General features: G+C 45.1%; 1 pseudogene; it reads right to left on the bottom strand.

The window, feature by feature from the left end:
• Window positions 1-4604: 4604 nt before the first annotated feature.
• On the bottom strand, window positions 4605-4721 carry LOC116524929 (annotated as a pseudogene).
• Between the last annotated feature and the right edge of the window lie 6060 nt (window positions 4722-10781).

Below are 10781 nucleotides of genomic sequence, written 5' to 3'. Positions count from 1 at the left end.
AGCTGAGATCTTGCCACTGTACTCCAGCCTGGTGACAGAGCAAGACTCCGTCTCAAAAAAAGCTACAAAAAAAAACTTATTGTGCTTCAATGGCCATTCACAGACACGGGAGGAGGGGCGAAACATTTGAGTCACCCACATACCTTCCCAGCTGATGCTAGCAAGGTGGTGCTCTGTCTTCTTGTTTCAGTTCCCCAACTATCCATGTGGCCTTTTTGCAACGCATTTAGTGCCACAAGCATTTTTCGTATGTTTGTGCTTTTTTTTTTTTTTTTTCTGAGATGGAGTCTCACTCTGTCGCCCAGGCTGGAGTGTGGTGGCACCATCTCAGCTCACTGCAACCTCTGCCTCCTGGGTTCAAGCGATTCTCGGGCCTCAGACTCCCAAGTAACTGAGATTATAGGTGCACACCACCACACCCAGCTAATTTTTGTATTTTCAGTAGAGTTGGGTTTCACCATGTTGGCCAGGCTGGTCTCGAACTCCTGACTTCAGGTGATCTGCCCATCTTTGCCTCCCAAAGTGCTGGGATTACAGACGTGAGCCATTGTGCCCAGCTTTTGTGCTTTTTGTTGATAATCTGGCTGTTTAACATGGTTTCCAGGAATGTGCTGAAGTGCTGTCTGGTGTTTCTAAGCATCAGAGTGGTGTGATGTGCACTATAGATAAGCTTCATTCAGGCCTTAGTTATATTGCTGTTGGCTGTGAATTCAATGTTAATGAATCAACAAGATATATTAAATAAGGTACATCTATTTTATTTTTTGTGTGTTTTGAGACCAAGTCTCTCTCCGTCACCCAGGCTGGAGTACAGTGGCACAATCTCAGCTCACTGCAACATCCACCTCCCGTGTTTAAGCAATTCTACTGCTTCAGCCTCCTGCCTCGGCCTCCATGTGACACCACAGGTAATGTGCCACCACACCTGGCTAATTTTTGTATTTTTAGTGGAGATGGGGTTTCACCAGGCTGATCTTAAACTCCTGACCCCAGGTGATCTGACCACCTCAGCCTCCCAAACTGCTGAAATTACAGGCCTGAGCCACCACACCCAGCCTAAATAAGGTGCTTTAAACAAAAGCACACATACAACACAGTTATGTATTGATTGGTGGATGGAAACATTGTAAGCAGAGACTCAAAGAGACCTTACCAGGTAGATCCCCTGCGAGTGACTGTTTAATAGTCAGTAATTCAGCGTTCATTGCAACTTTACCGAAAACAGCTGCCACAATAATGAAAGTCAACTATAGATGTTTTTAAGTAAGTAAGTTCAGAGTTATGCTCTTTGGATGTGTTACTCTTTCCACGAATCAACCTCCCTGGGCTTGCTCCTCTCCTGTCTTTCGAATGGACAGTCATGAGCTGGTGACATTCAGCAGATATGCTCAGGAAAGACAAGCATAGAGAAGCTAATCATTTCTCAATGTTCTCTGGTAGGGAAGCATCCTGGTCTGTTTTTTGTTTTTTGGGTTTTGGTTTTGTTTTTGTTTTGACATGGGTTTGGATTCTGTCGCCCAGGCTGGAGTGCAGTGGTACAATCATGGCTCATTGCAGCCTCCACCTCCAAGGCCCAAGAGATCCTCCAACCTCAGTCTCCTGAGTAGCTGGGACTACAGGCATGTGCCATCATGCCCGGGTAATTTTTGTATTTTTTGTAGAGATGGGGTTTCACCATGTTGCCCAGGTTGTTCTTGAACTCCTGGGCCTAAACAATCGGGCCCTCCTTGGCCTTCCAAAGTGCTGGGATTATAGGCATGCGCCACAGCGCCCAGTGCTTGGTCTGTTTTCTATTGTTCAGGGGAGGGATTAGTTGGTCAGGCACAGACATCAGCATGTAGACTAAGAAATAGACATCAATCCTCTAATTGGGCAGAGAGGTGCCAATGTACTGTTATTATAGGAGAGAAAGAAAATGCGTCACCCTTTAGGAGCTTACTGGCTCATGGAATGCAGAACAGAAGATAGCCAGGCAATAGTAAATAAAACAGGGACCTTTTATTAGCTGCCTGGCATGAAAGGACACTTGCCTCAGAAGAGGGAGACCTATGACCCTATTTCCTGAGTCACTCATCTGGCGCCTCTCCTGCCCCATGGAAAGGTCAGAGGTTGCGAAGTCAGACAGGTATATTAATAGATTAAAAGCTCGTCTGCCCCACTCACTGGCTGTGCAAACCTCAGCCTCAGTTTTCTCATCTGTCAGTTGAGGGCTAATAGTACCTATTTCAAGGAGATACTGAAAGGATTGAGAGATTAAATTAAGTGCCTATTGCAATACCTGGTCCATACTGGGTTATTCAGTAAGGTTCTCCGATGTTGCCATCTTTTTTCACTAATCCACATTGAATTGTGAATGTGATCTCTCAGTAACCCTTTCTGCATCAAACTTTCAGTCCTTTTGCAAAGTTTGTGTGCCTAGCTAGTACTTAGCAAGCCCTGTGTGATATGGGAGAAGCAGAAATGTAGAGCTCATATGACCTCATTCTGAATGAAGTCTCGTAAAAACAATTTTTGAATCAATATGAATTATCTAGATCAACAAGGACCTGGTTAACAGATTAACTTTACTCCACATCTAAGAAATTCCAGATTTGGCCAAGTGCAGTGGCTCACACCTGTAACCCCAGCACTTTGGAAGGCCGAGGCAGGTGGATCACCTGAGGTAAGGAGTTTGAGACCAGTCTGGCCAGCATGGTGAAACCCCATCTCTACTAATAACACAAAAAAATTAGCTGGGCATGGTAGTGCACACCTGTAATCCCAGCTACTCGGGAGACTGAGTCAGGAGAATCGCTTGAAACTGGGAGGTAGAGGTTGTAGTGAGCCGAGATGGCCCCATTGCACTCCAGCCTGGGTGAAAAGAGATCTCAAAAAAAAAAAAAAAAAAAATGGTCAGGCATGGTGGCACACTCCTGTAGTTCCAGCTACTAGGGAGGCTGACTGAGGCAGGAGAATCTCTTGAACCTGAAAGACGGAGGTTGCATGGGCTAAGACTGCTCCACTGCACCCCAGCCTGGGTGACAGAGCAAGACTCTGTCTCAAAAAAAGAAAAGAAAAGCAAGAATAAGAAATTGCAGAGTTGATAATAATGCCTATTTGATAACAAGCAAAATGAGATCTGTTTTTCTGGTGGTTGAGCTTGTTCTCCTCTTCTCCCTTATAAAGAAAAGTCTAGATACCATACTGCTGACTACATATAGAACTTAATTTGTCTTAGGATACATGTATTTTTTAAAAAAAGCAAAAGAATTCTACAACACAAAAAAATATGTACAACTTCTTCAAAAATAGTTTGGTCTGATATTCTCACAATAAATTAATTTTGAAAACATGTTTTAGAGAAATCCAAACAGGGCAGTGAATGAGGGTTAACTTTCTACCTGACACATTTCTTTAATGCTTGCAATTTTTTTTTTTTTTTTGAGATGAAGTTTTTCTCTGTCACCCAGGCTGGAGGGCAGTGGCATGATCTCGGCTCACTGCAACCTCTGCCTCCCGATTCTCCTGCCTCAACCTCCTGAGTAGCTGGGGTTATAGGAACCCACCACCACACCCAGCTAATTTTTGGTTTTTTTGTTTTTTTTGTTTTTTTGAGACGGAGTTTCACTCTTGTTACCCAGGCTGGAGTGCAATGGCGCAATCTCGGCTCACGGCAACCTCCGCCTCCTGGGTTCAGGCAATTCTCCTGCCTCAGCCTCCTGAGTAGCTGGGATTACAGGCATGCGCCACCATGCCCAGCTAATTTTTTGTATTTTTAGTAGAGACGGGGTTTCACCATGTTGACCAGGATGGTCTCGATCTCTTGACCTCATGATCCACCCGCCTTGGCCTCCCTAAGTGCTGGGATTACAGGTTTGAGCCACCACCGCACCCGGCCCTAATTTTTGTATTTTTAGTAGAGATGGGGTTTCACCACGTTGGTCAGGCTGGTCTTGAACTCCTGACCTCATGATCCACCTGCCTCTACCTCCCAAAGTGCAGGGATTACAGGCATGAGCCACCACGCCTGGCCAAATGCTTGCAATGAAAGCATTAACTTTTTATCAGAGCAAAATAAAGGTTGTTTTGGTTTTTCTTAAGCCATGAGAAGTTGAAGGAAAAAGTCATTTCTATTCCCAACACCTAATGTTAATATTTTGGTGTGTTTTCTTTTTATTTTTTTATTTTTTATTTTATTTTTATTTTTCCTTTTTTCTTTTTCTTCAAGCACAAATCCTTCACTTTCCATACCAGCCACCTTTTTCTTTTTCTTTTTTTTTTTTTTTTATAATACAGTCTCCATAGAGACTTCAAAAATTGCCAATGCCGACTGTATTTCAAGTTGTCATGGCGGGGTATTGGGAAAATTTTCTTTTTTTTTTTTTTGAGACGGAGTTTCGCTCTTGTTACCCAGGCTGGAGTGCAATGGCGCGATCTCGGCTCACCGCAACCTCCGTCTCCTGGGTTCAGGCAATTCTCCTGCCTCAGCCTCCCGAGTAACTGGGACTACAGGCACGCGCCACCATGCCCAGCTAATTTTTTGTATTTTTAGTAGAGACGGGGTTTCACCATGTTGACCAGGATGGTCTCGATCTCTTGACTTCATGATCCACCCGCCTCGGCCTCCCAAAGTGCTGGGATTACAGGCTTGAGCCACCGCAGCCGGTGGGAAAATTTTCAATTAGCAATAGTTGCGCCTTGGATAAACCTCATTGGCTACGATACTGCCACTGCACAAAGCTACCTGCAACCTTTTTCTATGCATACTTAATAGCCTGTATTTACATGGCTGGGACCATAGCATGAAATATTACATCCTGCTTACTTTAATAATAATGTAAGCATTTTCCATTTATAAACTTTCATAAATATTTTTAATGGCTGCATAATATTCCATTGAGCAGTATGTAACATTTACATAATGTTTCTCCTATATTCAAACACTTGGGTTGTTTTAAGCTTTTCTCTATTACATATAAAGCTTCGCTCTCGGTGCATGAATCCAAAGTCTACACTTTGGATTATTTCCTTATGAGAGATTCCCAGAAGTGGAATGACGAGCTCTAAGGCAATGAACATTTTTCAGGCCTGTGATACAGATTGCCAAATCGCTTTCCCAAAAGAGTTGTACCATTTCACACTCCCACTGACAATGTTGCTCATTCTGTTTTTAATGGCATCATGTGACTGAAATGGCCAATAGCAAGGTTTAATAAACTATGATACATCTAACCAGTGAATTATGCAGCCCATGAACTTTCTAATGGGGTCTGGGTAACAGCATGGAAAAATAGTTATGCTGCAATATTAAGCAGAAAACTCAGAACACAGAATTGAATGTAATTGCCACTGCCTCAAAAAAATAATAGATCTGCCTAAGGATAAGGACCAGGAAAACAAAACAAACAAAAAACATTGACATATAAGAGTAAGTGTGGCAAGGTGATGACTGCAAGATTTATCACTGTCTCTTTGGTTATGATGATTTTCACTGTGTTAATTTCACCTTGTGTTGCTATGGCACTGTTCAATATTTCAGAAACTTCACATATCAGCAAAGTGTTCGGGTTACAACACTGCACAGTACCGAATTTCTCAAAAGCTTCTCCTGCAGGATTCTAGCATTTCCAAAACCGGCCCAGTGTTTTCACGGCTAAAGGATCATGGTGGTCTTTTCTGAGTTCCCAGAAATAATGAAGTCAATGAATGGAATTTTCCCAAATGTAAAGTCTCCCATGACTTCTTTTTCCTCAAACCTCTGGCAACTGGCACCACTCTTCTGCTAGAGATGACAAGAATGAAGACTTCACAAATAGTAACAGAAAACCACTGAAACAGCTGGTCACATTCTATGGATCCTGGGCTTGTGGTTGCACTATTTTACCACAGCATAAAAGAGAGTCGTATTTTCTGCTAGCAGAGCTGTTCCAAGTCCTGTGATGGAGTGAACATCAATAGGTTGTGACGATCCCCCAGAAGCACTGTGATGTCAGTTGCCGAAATTCACCATCTGTACAGACGTGCACACAGCTGATTTCTGACCCCTCCCATCTCCTGCCCTGTTCTGGGAGGGAAAAATACAGGGGATGACATAACCCAGGGCTGATGGGGGCTGCTTCCAAAAGTAACGGAAGAAGCAACAGTGTTCTTAAAAAGCCACCACCCCAGTGCCTTGTTTGATATTTTTCCTGTGTCTAATCTTTTCCCTCATCAGCCCATCTTCCACACTGACTTTAAGTATAGCTACCTATAATCTTTCTACTTCAAGAATAATCCAGGGACCAGTAGCCTTTGCATACCCCTGGGAACTTGTTAAAAATGCAGAACGCCCCATCCCAGACCCATGAAATCAGAATCTGCATTTTAACAAGATCCCCAAGGGCTCTACTTGCACACTACATTTAGGAAGTACTGGGCTGGGCCAGGTGCAGTGGCTCATGCCTGTAATCCCAGGACTCTGGGAGGCCAAGGCGGGAGGATTGCTTGAGCCCAAGAATTCAAGACCAGCCTGGGAAACATAGTGAGACCCTCTCTCACATATTCATCATTCCTTGAATACATTAAGGCTTTCTCAAGCCCAACAAAGCTCATCTTTGTATGTGCAGTTCCTGCTACAAGAATGCCTTTCCTCAAACGGGGAAATCACATTCAAACTTCAAAACCCAACTCAGGCCAGGCGCGGTGGCTCACACCTGTAATCCTAGCACTTTGGGAGGCTGTGGTGTGCAGATGGCTTGAGCTCAGGAGTTCAAGACCAACTTGGGCAACATGGCAAAACCCCATCTCTAGAAAAATATTTAAAAATTAGCTGGGCATGGTGGCACAGGCCTGTAGTCCCAGCTACTTGGGGGGCTGAGGCTGGAGGATCACTTGAGCCCAGGAGGTCGAGGCTGCAGTGGGCCAAGATGGAACCACTGTACTCCAGCCTGGGTAACAAAGTGAGACCCAGTCTCAAAAAAAAAAAAAAAAAAAAAAAACAACTGACCCAAATATTCCTCCAAGAAACCTGCTTGGACAACTGCTCGAAACACACTCCCTACTTCTCCTTCCTCTGGGCTCTACGGCCCTCATATTTGAAGTAGTCTACGTGTGTATATGTGTGTATTCCCTACTAGGTGTCAATTTCCTTGTTGGTACCTCACTCGACATTTAAGCTGTTTGCAAAATGAGAATGACTGACTGACTGAATGAGTGAGTGCTGCTTCTGGCTCTGCCACATGATCATGGATGTGATTTTCCTCTTTGAAAAATGCCCTGGATGTTGTGGAAATCAAATACGTTCTGTGCATGGAAAAGTGATTTGTAAACTGCAAAGGTCTGTGGAATTTACATAAACCTCAGTGCTCTACAAGGGTCATCCCTGGATATGCCTGGGGCTGGCCTTGTGGTAACAACTAAAGAGGATATTGGTATATTCTGAGGCCCCACCTGCAGAGATTCTGATTCAGGAGGACGTCTGCATTTTCACAAGCTTTTCAGGTGGTTCAGTATGAAGCCAAATCTGGGAAGAGCTGGATTGTGAGTTCACCTCTCACTCCGTGACCCAGGGCCTGGACTTGGGTGAGGCAAGAGAAGAACCAGAGTGCATATTTAAGAAGGACCTCATTCTCAAGGGTGTACAAGTGCAGGATGGGCCACCTGAAAGAGGGATCCTTCTTAAAAACTGTGCACCCTGGCCAGGTGCAGTGGCTCACGCCTATAATCCCAGCACTTTGGGAGGCCAAGGTAGGCAGATAACCTGAGGTCGGGAGTTTGAGAACAACATGACCAATGTGGAGAAACCCCACACTACTAAAAATACAAAATTTGCCGAGCGTGGTGATGCATGCCTGTAATCCCAACTACTAGGGAGGCTAAGGCAGGAGAATCGTTTGAACCCGGGAAGTGGAGGTTGTGGTGAGCCGAGATCGCATCATTGCACTCCAGCCTGGGCAACAAGAGTGAAACTCCACCTCAAAACAACAACAACAAAAAAAACTGTGCACCCTAGGAGTCCTTCAGCAGTGACCACGGGCAAAGCAGGGAGGATCATGCAATGTGACCCCTGTCTGAGCCTGCTGCCTGGGGATCTCCAGGGCCTCAGGGCCTCAGCCACAGGCAGGCCCAGGTGAGTTGAGGACAAGATGCCCACACGACCTTGAAATTCCAGGCCCGACCACTGTAGCCCCATTAACGACCTGTTTTCCCTTAAGTGGAGAGGAAGCAGACTAAGTCTAACCTCAATGCCCCATGGAGTCTGACCACCACAGGGCACCAGGATCCTTTGAAGATCCCAGGGCTTGGCATCCAAGTGAACAGATTTTTCTCAGTTCTTCAGACCCCCAGTGCCAGCTCTGAGCATTCCAGACTCCTGGTGGTCAGCATCCTCTCAGGCTCTTGGGGACTGTCCCTAGGTTGCCATGCTTGGAGGTTAAGTGACTTCCTACCCCTTTGACTTCCCAGAAGGCACAAAGCTCACTCTCCTCCTTCTCTCTTTTCCTTTTTCATGAGGTGGCCTGACTGTGTCAGGCAGGGTCAGGCTCAGCAGAAGGCACGTCACATATATATTTTTTATTAAAGATAGAGTGTCACTAGCTGCCCAGGCAGGAGCACAGTGACACAATCTTAACTTACTGCAGCCTCGAACTTCTGGGCTCAAACAATCCCCCCACCTCAGCCCCTCAAGTAGCTGGGATGACAGACCTGTACCACCACCCAGCTAATTTTTTTTTTGTATTTTGTAGAGATGGGGTGTTGCCATGTTGCCTCCTGAGTAGCTGGGACTACAAGTGCACCACTATACCCAGCTAATTTTTAAAGTTATTTTTGTAAACATGGGGTCTTGCTATATTGCCCAGGCTGGTCTCAAAATTCTCACCTCAAGTGGTCCTCCTGCCTCAGCCTCCCAAAGTGTTGGGATTATAGGTGTGATTCACGGCACCTGGCATTTTATTTTTTTTAGAGACTGTCTTGCTGGCATACAGCGGTACAATCACAGCTCATTGCAGCCTCAAACTCCTGAACTCAAGCAATCCTCCTGCCTCAGCCTCCTGAGTAGCTAGAACTACAGGCATGCTCCATTAGAGTGGCTAATTTTTTTATTTTGTGTAAAAACAGGGTCTCACATCCCATGCAGTGGCTCACGCCTGTAATCCCAGCACTTTGGGAGTCCAAGGCAGGTGGATTACCTGAGGTCAGGAGTTTGAGACCAGCCTGGCCAATATGGTGAAACCCCATCTCTACTAAAAATAAAAACGTAGCTGGGTGGTACCTGTAATCCCAGCTACTCAGGAGGCTGAAGCAGGAAAATCTCTGGAACCTGGAAGGCAGAGGTTGCAGTGACCCGAGATCATGCCACTGCACTCCAGCCTGGGCAATACAGCAAGGCTTTGACTCAGAAAAAAAAAAAAAAAAAAAAAAAATGGGATCTCACTATGTTGTCCAAGCTGGCCTTAAGCTCCTACCCTCAACCAATTCCTCTTCTTTGGCCTTCCAAAATGCTGGGTGGGAGCCACCATACCCGGCCATATTTCTTTCTTATCACCATTACTACACTTCACAAGGTAGGTACCATTATCACTATTTCACAGATGAGACTAAGGTTCGAAGAAGTGAAGGAATTTGTCCAAAATCACAGGACAAGCCAAAGGCAGATGGGATTTAAGCCCCAAAGGTCTTCCTCTCCTTCCTGCTTCTCTGAATTTATTATATTCATTTGTATACTATATATATATATATGTATATATTTATGTAATTTCCCCTGCTTTGTATTTCTAAACCTCTTCCTGTTTTTCCTGGAGCATCTGTAGATAACAGCAATCCGAAACTTGGTTTCTAGCAGTTTCCCCTGAGGGTGTTTCTCCAATCTAAGACTGGATTCTTAAGGGATTTTAGGGTTCGTGTGTCTGTGTTTGGGGGTATACCACTTTTCAAAATAATATGTTTATATTAGCATCTTTTTTATGTTCATATTAGCATCTTTTAAATGCTGGGAGTAACGAGCGAGGGCAGAAAACACTTCCAATCTATAAAAAACAGTGAAAACAGTTTTTAGGCTGGGCCTAGTGGTTCATGCCTGTAATCCCAGCACTTCGGGAGGCCAAGGAAGAAGATTGTTTGACCCCAGGAGTTTGACACCAGCCTGGCCAACATGGTGAAAGCCTGTCTCTACTAAAAACACAAAAAATAGCTGGGCGTGGTGACAGGAGCCTGTAATCTCAGCTACTTGAGAGGCTGAGGCAGGAGAATTGTTTAAATCTGGGAGGTGGAGGTTGCAGTGAGTCGAGATCATACCATTGCACTCCAGCCTGGGCAACAGAGTGAGAACATGTCTCAAAAAAAAAAAAGAAAGAAAGAAAGAAAAATGAGGCCAGGCACAGGGCCAGGCACAGTGGCTCACACCTGTAATCCCACCACTTTGGGAGGCCGAGGTGGGTGGATCAACTGAGGTGAAATGTTCAAGACCAGGTTGGCCAACATGGTGAAACCCTGTCTCTACTAAAAATATTAAAATTTGGCCGGGCGCGGTGGCTCAAGCCTGTAATCCCAGCACTTTGGGAGGCCGAGGCGGGTGGATCACGAGGTCAAGAGATCGAGACCATCCTGGTCAACATGGTGAAACCCCGTCTCTACTAAAAATACAAAAAATTAGCTGGGCATGGTGGTGTGTGCCTGTAATCCCAGCTACTCAGGAGGCTGAGGCAGGAGAATTGCCTGAACCCAGGAGGCGGATGTTGCGGTGAGCCGAGATCGCGCCATTGCACTCCAGCCTGGGTAGGTAACATGAGTGAAACTCCGTCTCAAAAAAAAAAAAAAAAAAAAAA

Source organism: Sapajus apella, unplaced genomic scaffold, assembly GCF_009761245.1.
Source record: "Sapajus apella isolate SASKATOON/1434 unplaced genomic scaffold, GSC_monkey_1.0 scaffold46, whole genome shotgun sequence".
Taxonomy (NCBI): Eukaryota; Metazoa; Chordata; class Mammalia; order Primates; family Cebidae; genus Sapajus; species Sapajus apella.
This window is presented reverse-complemented; position numbering and strand designations above follow the sequence as displayed.